The sequence below is a fragment of the Dermacentor variabilis genome, chromosome 11, assembly GCF_050947875.1.
Source record: "Dermacentor variabilis isolate Ectoservices chromosome 11, ASM5094787v1, whole genome shotgun sequence".
Lineage (NCBI taxonomy): Eukaryota > Metazoa > Arthropoda > Arachnida > Ixodida > Ixodidae > Dermacentor > Dermacentor variabilis.
In genome coordinates this window covers 80,142,117-80,160,301 of record NC_134578.1, presented here as the reverse complement: position 1 = coordinate 80,160,301, position 18,185 = coordinate 80,142,117, and the positions used below count along the sequence as shown (strand labels likewise).

Here is an 18,185-nt window from a genome sequence, read left to right as displayed (position 1 = left end):
TCCCGCAACATTTTCCGCAAGATTATTTTCGCATGGTAGAACACAAATCGTAAAAAAATGACTGGTGTAGCTTCTGCTTGTGTACATTTGGGTAACAAGAGTTTTCTTTTATCCACACCTAAGTTGTAGCTTCTGCGAGAAAGTTGGGCTCTGTTGTTTAGGCGAGACATATAAACACTAAGAGAAACAGTGTTTCCGACAGTTAACCAGATGAATTAAGCAACTCTCTACCTGTTTCATCACAGCAACAAATCACTTGCTTTTCTGTTTTCACAGCTAGGGTTTATCAGTTAAAACTTGAGAGGAGCATAACCGTTTTCTTTTTGTTCGTTCATCTGCTGTCAGCTCCTTAAGTGCTGTGGCGGAAAAATTACGCCATGCCCTTCTTGACTGCCCTAGTGCTAATCCATTTTACGGGCGCATGCGCACCGTACCGCCCATTGACGCGCATTCGGACTTCGATATCGCTAAAATACTGCTTGGTAGCGCAACCCGTAACAGTGCAGATGGTATGAAGTTGTGCTGCTTCGATGCCTTCAGGTAGAAGATGGATGTCTAGAAGGGGACGTGCGATGTCATTATGGCTAGAAAAGACCCAGACCCAAGTCTGTGTGGCATGCCTTCTTGAAGGCTGCCGGCACACAGGCACTCTGATGGAAGCCAAACGTCGTCCTGGCAGGGACGACTGAAAGCTTACAGAAATCAAGCTCATCCAAGTAGTTCCTCGCTGAAGCCAGCGTGGCCCTTTAGGCGCCATTCTATCATTCTGTTTATGAATGTGTAGGGAGGCTGAATGAATAAAGCAAGAAACTGCGGTAAAAGCAGTGCTGGTACTGCGACTTGCAAACCCAATGTTCGAAATAAAGTGGTACTCAGTTTTCTTCAGATAATGTTGTTGTTTATTGTTGCACTAGATCTCTCTCTTCAGCCTCTTTTACTATAACTAGTAGAATGCAGGCAGCACAGATTTCACAATAGTGATGCCTTGCGCGCAAGCACGGAACCGTAAGCTTGCCGCGCCACTCGAGCGCTTTAGTAGCCAGCGCGACACTGGACCCTTTATTTAGGCTTGGCACTAGATACTAGGTCCAAATGGCAGTGTATTTTGCAAAAAGCCGACCTTTCGTGCAGCACCTGTTGCATTGGAACATGTTAATTAACTTTCCTATAACTTTACAGAAAGTTTCAACGCACGTATAGAGTATGTGAACTTAGCCTGTGCAATGTTTCCTCACTCACTCTTTGTTGGTTGCATTTAGAGATACTTTAGGATTATTCCCCAACTACTCGAAACGGAATTTTTACCCCTGCTGTTTCGGTTTTACGACTTGTCGTATCTCGACTAAATACTTCTTTTGAATTTGAAATCTCAAAAGTATGTCTATCAAGTTGCATATTACTATACTACACTGTATACCCACTACTTACCAGTTGAAGAAGCTTTGCAGGCATACGTATTATACGGTAGGCACCCCATTCAAGGAACTCTGACATAAACTTGTGGCTCAGTAAAGTGTTTTGTAATTTCAAAACTGTGCTAGCAGGTCCTCGAGTGTATCTTTAGTATTGTTCAAAGGTGGTTACGCGACGAAGTAACCAACATTTTTCAGGTGTTCATCGTCGCCCGGGCAAGCAATTAAGAAAGTTCCCATAATTTACTACAAGGCATATAAATTACGTCACCACATGTAAATATGGCCACGTACGGTCGATTTCGTGGCATTTCCAGGCAGCGGCAGACCGTTCGGCAACATTGCGTGAGAAGGAATGACATAGAGCGCGCTGATTCGCGTAGACTGCACACACCGCGCTAATTGGCACCACTCGAAGCAGGCAAAAAGTCATTAACACGAGCACTTGACCGAATTTGTAAAGTTATGATGACGCCTATTATAGAGTACTGGTACACTTGGTGTTCAATACTCACATGCACGCGCAATTTTCAGGACCAGTAGAGCAGCATAAATACGATGAATGGTCCTCATTTTGTCTATCGCGAATCTCAATTTCAACCTTGGTTTCCAGCCTTATGTTACCGGTGTATGCTTTCTGCAACAGTTTTGAAGAGACGAGCGATCGTAGTCTCGTGGCTCCGTGCAGCATTTCCTAGAGCATCGTTGACACAAAAGATGTTATTCAGCCTTGCACAGCGCGTTTCGCAAACCGTGTTTGACAACTCTTCAACTGACAGACAAGAGCCTGCTTTTTCAATTTCACGGCTCCATCTTCGCCTGTTTACTCGGTTTTGACGGAAAACGGTCAAGTAAATTTCTGTCGCCGTAATCCACTAGTACGTTACAATTCCAACAAGCAATGCCGTGGCACGTTGCACAATGAGATTGAAATGTGCAGACGTAATTTGCAGAAAAATTACACAACGCACAAAAAGATGTAAAATTTAGGAGCTCTCAATGCCACCGACGAAATCAAGAATCCTACAGACCAACGTTCGGTGATAAAAAAGAAAAGAAAACATATTGTAAGTAACTGAAAGGCATCGCACAGGTACAAGTGCGCAACCTTTTAACTACGTTTGCAGATGAAAAACGCAAGTGCCTGGCGCAAAGCCCAGCTGCTCTGATTTTGACTTAAAGGACAAGAAGTAGGACGAAGAAGTTCTTCTCTTGACACCGCCAGCTTCAAGCAAGTTTGAGAACATTTGTTGGCACATTTGTATCGCAGAAAAACAAATATAGCGCGTTTGTTCGGCGATAAATGCCCCAGCACTTTCTTTCTCAAACAGCTTTTAGAGGCCAACTTTTAAACATCATTGAACGGAATATCACTGGTGCACATAGGGAAATATGATCATTACACAGAACGAAAAAATATTGCGTATTATCTCGAAAAGAAAAAGAAAAGACAGCGATGACGAACGGGACCACTAAAAAGCTAGGCAATACGCAGACGCGGCTCAGAGTCGCAATAAAAACCTTACTTCAAGTGGAGACACAGAAACGTGGGGCGGTTTCTTAGCGCTTCCAGCAAGCAATAACTGGGTGCCTGTCTCCTCATTTGCGCGCTACAGGTTTATTTTTGTATACTTTGTAACGGCACTTTTATGCAGTTTCTACTCGGAAACCTCTCGTGAACATCTCCATACCCCTTCGTCCACTGTGTATTGAAATATCACATTGCGAGCGCATATTGTGAAATAATGATTGCAACTGAACCGGGGCCTACATCCGACCCAGTTGTTACGGCAAAATTTAAAGGCAGGACAAGTGCAAATAAAACGTGGACAGCGCTAAGAATGAGGCGACAGCTACTCTTGATGTTCTCTTCTTTGTTTTGTCCTGTCTTCCTTTCTGTCCTCTTCCTAGAGTTTATACACATGCGCTACCACTTTTATGTTTCAGTTTTACACAACACTTTTGTCGTCACTCTTAAGTTTTCACTCCCTGGGGAAGGGTTTGAACTTTTCGTGTATTACAATTTTGGAATGGTAATTTTGTTATCGTTTGAACGTTGCCGTTTTATGAGCCACAAGCTCTGTTGCTGTACTTACTTTTGGTTTTGTATTACGGCCACGCAGTTGATTGCCATGCAGCTGTGATTGTAATTTCAGTGTGGGGCTCAAGCGTCGCGGCTACGGGCAATGCTGTTGGGCAATTATCAAGAGATCAGATGTTTTTTGACGCATGCGCTGCTGCTATGAAAACTGATATAATAATAATATTTGGGGTTTTACGTGCCAAAACCACTTTCTGATTATGAGGCACGCCGTAGTGGAGGACTCCGGAAATTTTGACCAACTGGGGTTCTTTAACGTGCACCTAAATCTAAGCACACGGGTGTTTTCGCATTTCGCCCCCATCGAAATGCGGCCGCCGTGGCCGGGATTCGATCCCGCGACCTCGTGCTCAGCAGCCGAACACCATAGCCACTGAGCAACCACGGCGGGTGTATGAAAACTGAATATATATATATATATATATATATATATATATATATATATATATATATATATATATATATACACACGCCTTTACGGCGCCCTCTCGTCAGTGACCTCACGACCAGGAAGCCGCAACACGCCGGCTAGTTCGGCCACCGAGCGCGCTCGTTCGCTTCGTGCATACTCAAGGTATAGGGCGCGCCAGTCGGACTTCCTGAAGCACATTTCTGCTGCATTCTGCTCTCATACTTAAGACACAGTATTTTTTCGAAACTGCGCGAATTGTCATTAATTTGTGGTTTAACTGTCACAAGCAACGTAGAGTTGAAGGGGTCTACTATCTTCGCAATCCAGAGGTGCGCCATGTCTGTCCACACACTTTGCATAAGAAGGTTGCGTGCAATTTCAGTGTGCAAAACCTTGTATGGTGCTTCGCTCATAACGTAATATTAATTAAGTGCTTCGTTATGGTAGACAGTGAATTATAGACAGAACAGTAATATCGGTATATTTGGTGCTAACATTGTAAATGCGCATGTTAGAATACTGCCTCTAAAGCATTGATAGTATTCGTATTGCTCTGATGAGCTGCTCTAGCCAATCGTAGGCGCTCTAATATGAGCAAAACAGTGGTTAGGGGTACATTTTGTGTGAAAATATTTATCCGAATCAGGCAGCCAGAAAAATCAATGTTATTGAATGTCAACATAATTGCGCCTCATGTGTTTTATAGAAATGACCTTAAGGAAACGCTTCGTGCTTAAAATAAATAGTCAAGCCATTGCAAGCAACGGAAAATATTATAGTGGCCTGCAGAGGCCTTTGGTCGACAATATAACAGAACCCTCACGCAACAGAAGGAACAGACCATCGTTATGGCATTATGGTGAAGCACGCACTCATTGTTCGCGAAACCCATCCGTTCACTTCAACGTCAAATTGAAACCACGAAGAAGTTCTTTACAGCGCCAGTTGAAATATGAAAGGGTGCTCCATGAACTATAGCGCTGCTCAGGCTGTCTTTAAGACGTTAATCCAAGTGCCGTCTGCATCATGCCTCGAACCACAGTGGTGTTTAGTTATACTGGCTCAGAACTATTTGCTTCGTCAGTACATAAAATAAACGGCCTCGCATAACCCTCTTATAAAGAAGGCACCCCGAGCCTCATATGAACTCACTTGATTTTTTGACCAAATGTCGAACTATATAAGCTCCGCTTCACTGTGGAAACTGAGAGCATACTCTAGGGATGAACGCAGAGGAGGTAGGTATATTGGCAGTGCTTATCCAAGTCAGGTGGACACGTGTTGGGGGCGTTTTAGGTCGGAGAAGCAGGAAAGGAGCAGAGCCGAGCGCCGCCCACACGAGAGCATCTCCGGGGTCTTGGCTGTGTATTTTGAAGAAGCCCTAAGCACTCGTGGCTAATAGTCCCGATGCCACACCGTAGCGTGAAATATCAACGAGGAAAACAAGGCAAGGGGCTCATTCCAGAGTGTTAAACACCAAAAGAAATTAGGGGTCAAAAGTGTCGAAGCTGAACAAGACATGGTCAGTGTAATTGCGCGTGAAATACGATTCGAATGAGGCTCGAAATATGTGAATAATCAACATGAAAAAGAAAGAGGTGGAGATGGAATAAGATTGTGTGTGCGTGTGTGTGTGTGTGTGTGTATGTGTGTTGGCGCGTAAACCGTCTAATCGGGCGCTTTGCAAAGCGCTCTACAACTTTCTCATTGGAGTATTTTGCCTACCTTCTTTCATTCAGAAGTTGCGTAATTAATCTCGACTAATTATGTAACTAAACAAATACAAAGATAGCCTGACACACTACATGCAAAAGTGAGCAACATGCATTTGGTGGCGTTGTATAGAGCGCATCGGTATATTTTTTAACTCTGGCTAAAGTTAGGTGAAACCTCCTGTATGAGGGGAGAATGCTTTATCACGTAGAAGAGGTTCTTTTTGTAGATAGAGATACATAAATGTGGCTGGACTGGCGTGACAGACAGTAAGGGAGCGGGACGCCCTGCAACCTCCATCACAGCGAGAAGATTCAGCAAGTTTGAGCGATCATCCTGGCGAATAGGCAAATTACCATGTTTGCGACCATTATGTTACCATGTTTCCCATGGTAAGCATTACCATTTTAGCCCATCGAAATATGCACAAGGCTTTCGTTATTTCGGCATGCACAAACATGCTTTAATTGCAAGGTCGTGGATTCGGAACATTATACAAACTGAGAGCGATGAGATATTGGGTTCGCGACTAACCTAAAACGTTTTCCGGTTGGTGGCAAACTTCTGTAAAGCTGGACTAAGTACGTTGACAATAGAGGTAACTGAGTAGACAAGCGACGACCATGTTTAATACCTGACGTTGTGTAAACTGTATGACAAAAATTGCAGGTGAGCTTCCACTAGCCATCCTACAGAGAGGCCAAGAAGGGAGCGATACAAAAGATCTCTTCACGTGCAGTGTGAAACGGAATACTGAAGAACGTTTACATCATGTGAAAATCACCGACATTTCACATATATTTGTTGGCTTGCTAGAAAACGCTGTCAAGCCGACTGAGCAGAGCAAGTAATATTTGGCATTATGTCGTCGTAAAAACGCGATCTGGGACGCTATAACGCAAAGATATCCAAGCTATTTTTATTCCAATTCTGCCAATAGAAGACCACGATTGGTCGTTTTTCATGTCACCTCAACAACAGCTGTCTGTCACGCTAGGTCACAAATCCAATGAAAATTCCCCGTCTGATATGACGTGTAAACAGTGATTATGCATGACTAAGCCGAGCAAAAGCGAAAACATTCTATTCAATTCTACGCCCTTTTTGCCATAAACCCTACACTGGTGGTCAAAATTTTTCGGGCTGCACCCACTTCGCTTGTCTGTCAGGCAAAGTCGCAACACTGCGAAAACTCACCACTTCAAACTGACGTATAAGCACTAAAGGTGTATTAATATGCCAAACGAAAATGCTTTTTTTTCGGAATAGCCGGCGACTGCCCCGCTTCAAACGGAGTAAAAGTTGTTTGCCCATTGATCTATGTGGCACAGGCTACTCGGTACTGGCAAGAAATGAATTTCTTTGTCTATAGTAATAATAAAAAATTTCTTGCGTGGCAATAGAACGCTTTCGAACCTTTTCGGCACATTATGGCATCGCTCTGTTAACTTTCCTTCGCTGAGGATCTGTTTTAGCGGCATTTTTCATCATCCGTTGCATGCTGCAGTGATAGTCGACCCGACACTGCAAGCAAAGCAAGGGGAATTTGACCAATCGCAGACGTCGGCACTGCCCTCCCTATCCGGTCGTCTACTTTCCCTGAATTAACACGGACTCGCCAAAACCCTGCCAATGTCTGCGCGCTCTTCTCCTCTGGGCAGCCAATTAGATAAGAATGTCCTGTCAAGGTAGGCAATACTATGTCAAGGCAAAGAACAGTTAAGGTGAAAAATTGGGCAAGTTGGCGATACAATGTACTTTGCGCTTTCCAGTCAGATCAATATTGAAACAAAAGTTCCTCCCATTCAAGCAGGAGAGAATTTCATTGTGCTGTACAAACAACACTTAGGGTTACCACGCTATGCTTTCGTGGGTGGTTACGTAAATTTGACGTCAGAGTTTGGAATAAAATTGCAATCGAACAATTTTGCGTTATGCGGCCCTTGTGTATCGACCACTTTATTCACTTTGTCAAACTGAATCGGCCAAATACAAAGGTGTTGCGTATTTCTCAGAAGTACCGCCTCCTCAAGTTTCATATGCCCCTGCGATATTACACCATTCCTCTTAGAAGAACCAAACTCTTCAGAAATGTGCTGCAGAACTTGCTCGAGTTTTAGGAAAGCCTGCGCATTATTTACAAAATGTAGTGTGAATTTCGAAACAGTATTTCTCAGCTAAAAGTCCTCTGTTAAGAAGACTTGCTTAGCTACGGGCTTAGCTTGATCGACGCTGCGATTTTACTCAAAGCAACGGAAGGTACTACAATCGTTCTGACGGCTTTACTTCGCACGTCCGAAGTAACATTGCTTATGCTGTTATATAGGGCCCCGCGCACCTGCTTTGTTGTGGCATACTTTTCGACAGAATGACTCCTTCTTTATCTGAAAGGTCCCCGTCTTAGCAGGTAACGGGCACATCAGGACGTCGTTTATGTGACTCCTGGAAGAAGTTCTGCTAAACAAAGTGACTGCTGCAGTCATGCGCGAGCCGGCGTGTAGCTTCAGGGACATTATCAAACATAATGGAAACAGCAATATGGCGCGAAAAAGCGGCAGACACGAAACACGTGCCGCCTTAAGGAGCGCCTTATATATTATATCGGCATGCGTGACCACTTGTGCAAGTCACAATTCTATGGCTGGTCGTCCTGGTGAGGTATGTTTTTTTCTTTTTTTCAATTCTGAAAAGCGCCCACTTTAGACGGGGAGAATGAAGGCTGACTTTTCCCGCGTCTGCCATTTTTCTTCTGTCCAGGTTAAAATTAAATTAAATTATGGGGTTGTACGTTCCAAAACCACTTTCTGATTATGAGGCACGCCGTAGTGGAGGACTCCGGAAATGTCGACCGCGTGGGGTTCTTTGACGCGCACCTAAATCTAATAATAATATAGTAATATTTGGGGTTTTACGTGCCAAAACCACTTTCTGATTATGAGGCACGCCGTAGTGGAGGACTCCGGAAATTTCGACCACCTGGGGTTCTTTAACGTGCACCTAAATCTAAGTACACTGGTGTTCCGGCCGCATTTCGCCCCCATCGAAATGCGGCCGCCATGGCAGGGATTCCATCCCGCGACCTCGTGCTCAGCAGCCCAACACCTGTGGGATTCTCACTCCCGTGCTCTTGGGACAAAGGAACGACAACACAGTAGTGCGCACAATCACAAGGGCGTTTATTGCACCTTTCATAGATCAATGCCTGCTAGTCGAGTTGCTATCCCCAACACATGCCGATTGGCGCGCGACAAATCTAGGAAGTCCGACTCACCGCGACCGGATAGCGAGCGAATATGTTCGCCCCCATGCTGGTTCCCAACGCCTGGTCGTTCGCGCCTACGGTGGCGCGTTCGAACGAGGCCTCACGAGACAGTCTCGCAGACCATGGATCGGCGCACGCGCGGAACGTCCGCGCCGCTTGACGAGCTCGAACCAAAGACCCAGCGTGTTCTCCCCTGCGCCCCCAAGTAACCCCGCCGTGAGGCGGCGTTAGCAGCGCAACACTCGCGCCATCTCTCGTACTGCGCCTCAACCAGACCGACTGCCGCGGGCGTCACGCAGACCACGCGGCGAAGCGAGATTGCAGGAGATGGGAGCTATGTGGGAAAACAACATATAAGGGGACGCGTGAGAATCGTGCATCTCCACACACCATAGCCACTGAGCAACCACGGCACCCCTTCCAGGTTGGGAACTGGTTAAAAGTGCAAGTATGAAAAAACTAGCCGAGCAACATGTATAAGGTGCTATCTTTTTCTCTTAGATTTTTTTTCACGCCATCTTTCTCCGTACAGTATTCTAGTAGCACAGTCGGAAAAAAACAGATACATGTAAACGCAGGTACACAAAGACGGCATCTTGTATGTTTGTTTCCGCTAGCGTTACACAATAGTCTGCAGCCATTACTAACAAGCCCAAAGTGCGAGTTCCTTCATATTACATATTCCCGCAAGATGAACCGTATGTACGCAGATTTTGACAACTTTAAATACAGAAGAAGCGAGACGGCTGGAGATTATCCTTGAGGAATTTCATATGTGATCGGCCGGCGTCAGTGCATAGGCTGATTGAGTGACTATTCTACTGCTGGCGTTGACTTCTTTTCGCACACGAGACTGCAGAGCAAAAAGAAATATAATAACCTCAGTGGACTTCAATTTGTACATCTCAAGCCATTAAACACCCCAAAGTTCGTACACCTTATTTATCCTAACGTTGCTTACTTGGAGATTTCCACGTCACACATTTTCTGTAACTTCTCTGAACGTCCACATTAATATAACCAAGTCGTGCAATGCTGTTTGCTTTGTTGATTATCAACGGGCTTCTGACCGCAAAGCCCATCGGGTTTCTTCTTCAAAAATTTAGGAGGCAATATATTTTCACGTCCACGTAATGCCAAAGACCCGTTGTTTGTAGAGAATGGTGTACAAATAATGCAACTGCTGTTTTGTGAATGGTTATGTATGGCTTATACGCTGTTTTGCTTGTGAGAAAATTATTGGGTTTTGCGTACCAAAACCACGATCTGATTATGAGGCCCGCCGCAGAGGCGGACGCTGGAAATTTGCACCACCTGGGGTTCTTTATTGTGCACCGCAATCTGAGTACACGGCTGTTTTGAAATTTCGCCCCCAACAAAATGCAGCCGACCTGGTCAGGATTCGAACCCACGACCTCGTGCTCAGCAGCCCAGCACCATAGTCACTAAGAAATCACGCCGGGTTATGTATAATTAGACAAGTAGAATGTTTGCAAAGGCAAGATAGAAGTTTTAAAGATAGCGATAACACAGCGGTACCTACCTGTGGCCCGAAGTGTACGTACTCATAAGAACGTGCACTTGTAAGATAGCATCGCCCGTGTAATGCGAAAACGTGCGATCATTGTAAACCTGCGGTAAGTTTTTTCATCCACATTCATTGGCATTATTTAACATTTCTTTAATTCATTTAGTAAGTACAAGTAATTTCCCTTTTGTTTTCATTGGTGTATCTATTTGTTGGCCTCTCATGATATGACTAATAAAAACCCGGCCCTTCGGTTAACCCCCTTTCTTCCCAGTCGCTCCTATAGCATATAATTTAAGGCCAAACTGTCACCGGGATCCATCGAAGAAAACGATGGGATCGGGATAAATGGTTTGTCTAAACGAGGAAGAACGTTTCGCATTAAAATTACGGTAGATGGGCAAGCATGAATTGTATCGGGGACCGTTTCCTCTGGAATGTGTTCTGACAGCGCATTACGACAGTGAGTAAGTTAATAAACCGGAACCGCAATCCGAACTCTTCCAACGCTTTGAATAATATAACCGTATATAAATCATAACAATACTGCCCAGTGTGTAAACGTGGCACCGACGCCATCCTAAACTCGGACGGTTATGTAGTAGAGCGTGCTCTATATTATTTTCAACGCGATAACAATTTCAAGTAAAATCTATTTGTAGAATTTCTACTAAGCCTCTGTGGTGGCTTCTGTCTTGTGTGTTGACTTAAGACTTTGTACAGTAGCAGATTGAGCAATGACTCCTTTTGCGACTTCTGAAATTAAGGTTGCCTAATAAGACTTTCCTGAAAATAAGTCTTCACAGTGAGCCCAAATCATTTGAGTCGTAGACACGGCAAAAAATGAAACTAAAAGCGGGCTTCTAAAGAAAAGAATGGCTCGTGTATGAACAATAGCGTGGCTGTATCAGCTCGAGTTTCGAACATAACCTGTCCACCTCCTATGAGAGCTAGCAGAGTGTGCACTGTGGAGTGATCTGTCTATACCAGCAATAAGTTCGGCCGGCTGAATTATTCTGTTGAAAAATTCCTAATAACAAACCGAGGTAAATAGGAAATAAATATAGCCTCAGAAGTTCACTACGTCCACCCTTCAATTGCAAGCCGGGCTGGCCTCAGCAGGGGGATAGCACGTAGTTTTTGCAGTTCGTTATTTGTGCCGGATTTTGCGCACCACAGCCAAGCTGAGCACACTGAAGTCTGTGGCTGAATTTCAGAGGCCGTAACAGGCAGTATTGTAGCACATACAAGCACAAAAAACTTGTTCGTCAGAAGATGGCAGCGTCCGATGTTAGACTTGCTTCTGTCGCAATAATTGAGATCAGAGTCTAAAGAACTGGTCGTCTTCTGATTTTCAGGCAAACTGCCAGGCAAAGTTGTAAATTGCCACAAAATGAAAACCTTCGATTCAGAAGGCATGTCTATTTATGTACGAAATGTCCTTGTGGGTCACTAAAAGAAGTACTTACATTTGATTGTTGACTTATGACGTAAGCTATTACATACTGTATGACCTATGTCATTTCATGCGTAATCAAATTTTACTGATATATTGTACAAGCTAAACTTCAAGAAATCTAAGGATACTTCGGAAAGAGTCGGATGAGAAATTTTGTAAAAGACAGCCTCGTATGCCGACCACAACGCTGTTGCACAGCTTCCTCTGGGTAAATATTTGCCTTCGCAGAAAGACCATGCCTTGATTCAGGCAGCGAAGGGCGCCGTTTTACCCCACTTCATGGATGTCCCAGTGCCTCCCTATACATGTTCACTTGTGTTTTATATATCTTGATGCCCGAGTGCATGAACAGTTGAGTACCATATAAATGGCTGCTTTGCCACCGTAAATAAGCAGATGAGCCATGCTTTACAATAATCGTACGTGACAATTATGTGAAAATTAGCTTCGGCAATTACACACGGTGGACTCATCTCAATATACCTCGACCGCGAATTTTTTTCTGTTCAACATGTGTACCTAATGCCAAGTACTCTATGCAACAAAAGCCTTTCACTTCAATATACTTTATCCCATATTGCAGAGCTATGATGGTATGTGAGAAGAATAACTGTTTTCTGAGCAGCTTGGCGGTATCTATTAACCTGCACACAATGGACACTTAGAAATATACAGACGGTCGTCAAAAGAAACACTTGTATGAACTGTTGCAAAATATACTTCAACTCTAAAAAGAAAAAAATGTTAGGGCAAAGACGAACTTACAAAATTGAAATCACACTATGAATAAAACTGATAGAGAGCATCAACTATCATGGTTATTTACACTTGCCCTTATGTAAACAGAAGCGTAAAATCGATAATCATTATCTTTATGTACAATAATACAGTGCCTTGGGGTGCTTTTAATATGATAGCAAGACCAAATAATTAATGACCATGACTGATACAGTAAGAAAGCTGAGATGCCTGTGGTAACAACTGACACCTTAGGTTCGTGTTTTTATGTCAGGCCACGCGGACGACGTAGACGACTTGGGGCGGTGCGTGTAGAAATCAAGGTAACAACTTCGTGTTTTCTGGCTGCTGAAGTATTTTCGTTAATCTGGTCTTTCTGCTTTGTTGCAATAACAGTCACATATGCGAGAAAGTCGAGCACGTGCTTTCAATATGCTATGTAATGAATATGAAAGGACTTTTTGATGATCAACCTTGAAGTATTTAGATGACCACCGCTTACTACAAGAAGAGTGCTTTTGGCGTCAAATGATCCACACGCGCAAACTAGAGATCTGAAAGCCTACGTGTGCTTTTTAACGAATAAACAGATTTCGTCTTATGAATGCATTTCTTCCTTTAACGATTTATTCATTTTCTTGTTATTTTGTTGATTTATATGCATTTTCCAGCATGCAAGACTTGACTTCATTTCTCTGTTTGTTTTCATTTGGCAAGTCTCATAATCGCTCCCAACGCTTCTTTTTTGTTCCTTCAATATAGTATATTATATTCTTTTTACTGGCTTGGCCATTTTTCTGTAGGAATTTTTAGCACGTTTAACGAGCGTATGTGTACACTTCTTTTCTGAGGAGATAAACCATGTTTAAGTGAACTTGACACAGTTAGGTGTCCTTGTGTCTTCCATTAATTCCATACTTTTCCACGACATCCTGGCATCTTTATTTCACAATAAAACGTTATTGATACACATGTAATCAACCTCTTCTGCAACATACCATCATAGCTTCAAACGGTGTACAGAGACAAGGAAACCCACATTAAACAAGTCTTTACCATATGAAGAACACAACTGCGAAATTTGCAAGAACATTCAAGGAATATGTCTGAAAACTTCAGGCCTGAAGTAAACTATAAGCCTGGCGTCAGCACTGAAATGCAAGATGAGCGCGAGCTTACTGATCTCAAGTATTGTCGCCCAGTGAATATACAACTAAATTACCTTACTGAAAGCGTTTATCAATGTCACTTCACAATATAGGGCTTAAAGAATTCTACAACATGCCATAACAGTTTACTGCGAAGAAAAATCGAGGTCAATCCCCGAGTTATTGCTTTGTTTTTTTTTTACGCGTAATGTGGCTTAACTTCTATGAAGAAGTGCCAGTGAGTGCAACTGTGGGCTAAGTAATCAAACAATAAAGCATGACATAAAACCTGTACACAAATGTCCGCATATAGGTGTCGCTAAAGAAAACAAAAAAATCAAGGATATCCATGCATTTCTTTATTTTCTTTTAAATTTTCTATTCGTAAACGCGATACTTGAGCAACTGAGTGCAAGGATGCAGTCTTGGTTAAGCTTTCAGAATGGATAGGTGCCAGTGCAACACAATGGTACAGCACAACTGAGATATGTGCAGAGCAAGTATATGGGAATGTAAAAAAATAGCCGAGACTGGACGTACAAAATAAACACTGTATTTCTATGCACAAAATAAGCACAATAATCACGCAAGCGGACATGTGAACATGTGTCGATGGTATCAGAGACACCTGTCGTGCGACCCAACGATGGTTGGTTACAGTCGAAGGAAGAAACTAATTCGTTAAGGAGAATAAGAAGCTGGGTGCGATGAGACGACGAAAGGTCTGCGGTGATGGCGCAGTCGAAAACGGCTGAAGGCGGCGTTGATGAGACAGAAGTTAGGCGCCCAATTGCAAACGGGTGGTGCCATCGTGAACCTCAAGATCAATACACGTGACAGCTTGCAGACATCCTAAGGTCCCACCATGCAGTATGGTCACTAGATACCGATGCGGATTACATATTGGCATCAAAGCGGATTCAGACCAAACATTTACCACAGCTAACAGGAGAAATAACTGCTTGCGGTGAGCAAGCATGAAATATGGCGTAAAGGACGCAGTGGACATCAGGATAGTGGCTAGCAGGGCTTGTTGATAACAACACATACTTTAGCAAACAGCACAAATAACGGGACATAGAAAAGGGGCACCCCACAAAGGCAATCAACAAATGTCGCGCCTGTGTCGTGCGCCCCCTTTTTTGTGTCCCCTTATTTGCATAGTTTGCTAAAGTATGAGGACACAGTGGAGCCTGGCACTGCAGCACACGACAGAGTCAGAAGCACCGACATGTCTGTAGGTAGGTCAGTATCAGCATCAACGAAGACTTTGCGAGCACTAACGTTGGCGCCGACCGATGATGAGTCCAATAGCGGCGAAGGGGCCACTTACGTGCGAAAACAATCGATGATGGCACAATGACGTGACAGGAAGTCCTACCCGAGGATGAGATGATGAATCAGGATGCCAACCCCCCCAAAAATTGACGATTTACAAAGCGCCTGGGATGAATACATGGGCGGTACATACAGCTCTAGGATGAACGCGCTGCGCGCCAGCAGTGTAGAGTGTCGTGCAAGAGACAGAGGTAGTGACTTTTTTCAGCTTATGACCAAGATTTTCATTGATAACGGAAACGGCAGCCCCGCAATCAACAAGAGCTTGTGCGACTGCTCCCACAACATCGACGCCAATGACATTCTGCGGTGACAACTAAGGTCTTAAAAAGTTCGATGAGCCTGCAGTTATTGCCTCCGGAACTGCGTTAATTAGTTTCTCTCGACAGTAGGCGGTGGACCCGGGAGGACGTTTCTAGTCTGTACTAGAAGAAGAATAAACTTGAACTTGAACTTGAACTTGACGACGCACAGGTGACAGCGACCGACGACCTGAAGAAGGAGAACGGCGACTGTCTGAATGGTGGTCGAGATCCAAGGCCAGAGGCATCTCGGTTACGAATCTAGGGGGCATCTTGCGGCGCGTTGCGACACTGGTAGAATGCACTATGGTTAGCTGACATGTTACGACGGCAGAAGCCCATAACGTGACAAGAAATTCCAAAGGAGAAGCAAATAGGTCTTAAACCGGTACAGCGCAACAAACGAAGGAAGAAACAAGCTTAGCCGGTCAGATAAAGGAACACAGCGCTCTGTTCCTTTATCTGGCCTGCTCGGCTTGTTTTTTCTTTTGTATGTTGCGCTGTACCAGTTTTAAAATGGAATTCCAACTCACCCAATCCTCAACCTTATGGTATCTTCGACTGGTCGCCTGTATGCCCCGAAGCAGAGTCGGGTAGATCGGTCGTTGCCCGAGCTCAAAGGTAGGGGACAAGCGCGCAAGCTGAACGTGCGACTCGCTCTCGGAAGAGGAAATTGTTGATGCGAAACCACGTGAGTACTGCCAACGTCCGATGTTTCGCCTATCCAAAGCTCCCGGCGCTGCCGAAAAAACCGGCGGACGTGCCGGCGGGACGAACGTTCGTCGAGACGCCAGCATGCAGTGGCCTAGGTTGCCAAGGTTACGGTGGGCCGTCGCCAACAGCAGCGACGCGGCGCTGCGATGACGTTTCAATCTCGATGACTGCTCCGACGACAGGGCTCGGAGCGCCTCAGAGCGCTACAAGATAGAGGAGAGCAATCGAGAAGAACCAGCCGAACGCAGGGCGCGCACCCTCTTTCAACCATCCGAAGACAACGCGGCTCGCGAGAGCGCTCCAGAGCGCTCAGAAACGACCAGCCGAAGATAGCATTAGCGAACTTCTAATACGTCTGTTGTCTGGTGTATGTCACGGGACGGCTCGACGAAGAAGCTGGCATGGCTACCATGGAATGCGAGCAAGGAGAAGCCGGCGCGTTGGTGGTAGGGCGGAATATGATGGTGGGGGTGACCTTGCCATAGCGACCGCGTAGTTGAGCCGCGGGAGGGTGACTCGACGTAAGCGCTTTTTGGCGCGCAGCTTGCGGACAGCGCGGCGACCAATCACTTCAGTAAAATTTGTCTTGAATGCGGACCAACCCTATATTTAGATTCGTCATTCTTAAACCGCCAGTTTGCGACGTCATCAACGCAAAATACGCCGTTCAGTTAGGTCTGGCAGCCCCAATTATTGTGAGCGCTTACAGTTTCATAGGACAGCCAGCCTTGGATATGTTCACCGGTGCCGCTGAAGACGGCCGGGTCAGGTGGACGGGGCACGCCGGCGCAAGTGACAGAGGCAGCTATGGGTTTACTCGCTACCTTGGCCGCGCTAGTAATGGTGTTCATGGTCAACGTACGAGCGCAGATCTCCAGGGTGACTTGAGGGATTCCAGCAACCTACACACCAATTATAATTAGATTTATTAACACAGGGGATACTTAGTCCAGCAGAAGCCTAGCAGCAGCGAACAGCACGAGCTATCTTTGAATCGCCGCACTGGTCGTCTTCGAACTGCCACTGAAAACACGAAGCACGTCTGCTTAATTACATCGTCTATAAAGAAACCTAATCATCTTTCTTTCTAAAGCATCACATATTGCATAAGTTCTCCTCACTTCCCTGAGCTGACTTCCCTGTGTATCCGCCTGATTTGGTGATACCGAAGCGGTGTAATTTGCGAAAAGTTTATCGCAGAAACACAACATTCCATCATAATAATTATGGGACATGAGCGGCACAACACGAACACTGCACAACAACAAGTCACTCACGTCATTGCTGTCGTGCTACCGTCAATACTGTCGTCATCGCTTTGCTGCTTTTTGTCACTAACGCGCTTGCTTTACACCGGCATGTCCGTCCGTGTGGCAGTGTTTTGCAGAATCCCAAACAATCGCCAACAAGCCAACAACCGGCCAAACGCTTCGCATAACATCGATTCTCATAATTCGCGGGATCAGAGTTTTCTTTTTGTATGTGGCGTGCGGATGGCGCAACAGTGACCTAGCTCACGCAGGCTGGCAGAAGTTGGAAGTATGCACATGCTGAGCACCGAGCTGTATTATGGACGAATTGTAATATGGAGCATTGTTATGTTGTTTTTGTTGTTGAATTGTTATGGAGCATTGTAATAGAGGGCAACACGCGCAATCGCTGTTATCAATTGGAGGTCAGCTGCAGCATACTTCTAACTTAAAGAGGTCAGTCCACCCTTCTGCTCTCTTGTGCCAACACGACAACGGCGTGCAGAAGCCCGTAACGCGGCGGCAGTGCTAGCGACCACGTTCTCATTTGCCGTATCCGTTCTCCCCAAGCGATCCATTCGCCTGGCTATTGGGCGATGACGCAGCCGTCGACGATTCCGACGACCTCGTGTCAGGCGAGAGGGACGCCGGCAGTGTGTGGCGCTGTGCGTGGTACTGATTGGCACGTTTCGGGATCATGATTCAGCGTTAGCAAAGGGTACAGCCTGTAGGTGAAGGGAGACAGACCCGCGGATAACATTCTCTTGAAGACCCGAGATGTTGCGCAGTGACCGCGACGCGCTCCGCT

General features: G+C 45.1%; 1 protein-coding gene and 1 long non-coding RNA gene across 2 annotated transcripts in view; one reads left to right on the top strand and one right to left on the bottom strand.

Moving 5' to 3' along the window:
- LOC142563703 (uncharacterized) overlaps positions 1-2,303 on the bottom strand; it is a 216,975-nt gene extending 214,672 nt beyond the window's left edge. The window contains exon 1 of the long non-coding RNA XR_012824387.1: positions 1,928-2,303. This is a non-coding gene — a long non-coding RNA (uncharacterized LOC142563703). The remainder of the gene's footprint in view (positions 1-1,927) is intronic.
- Positions 1-18,185, top strand: part of LOC142563702 (organic cation transporter protein-like) — a 143,034-nt gene that overhangs the window by 88,982 nt on the left and 35,867 nt on the right. The gene's annotated exons all lie outside the window — the stretch shown is intronic.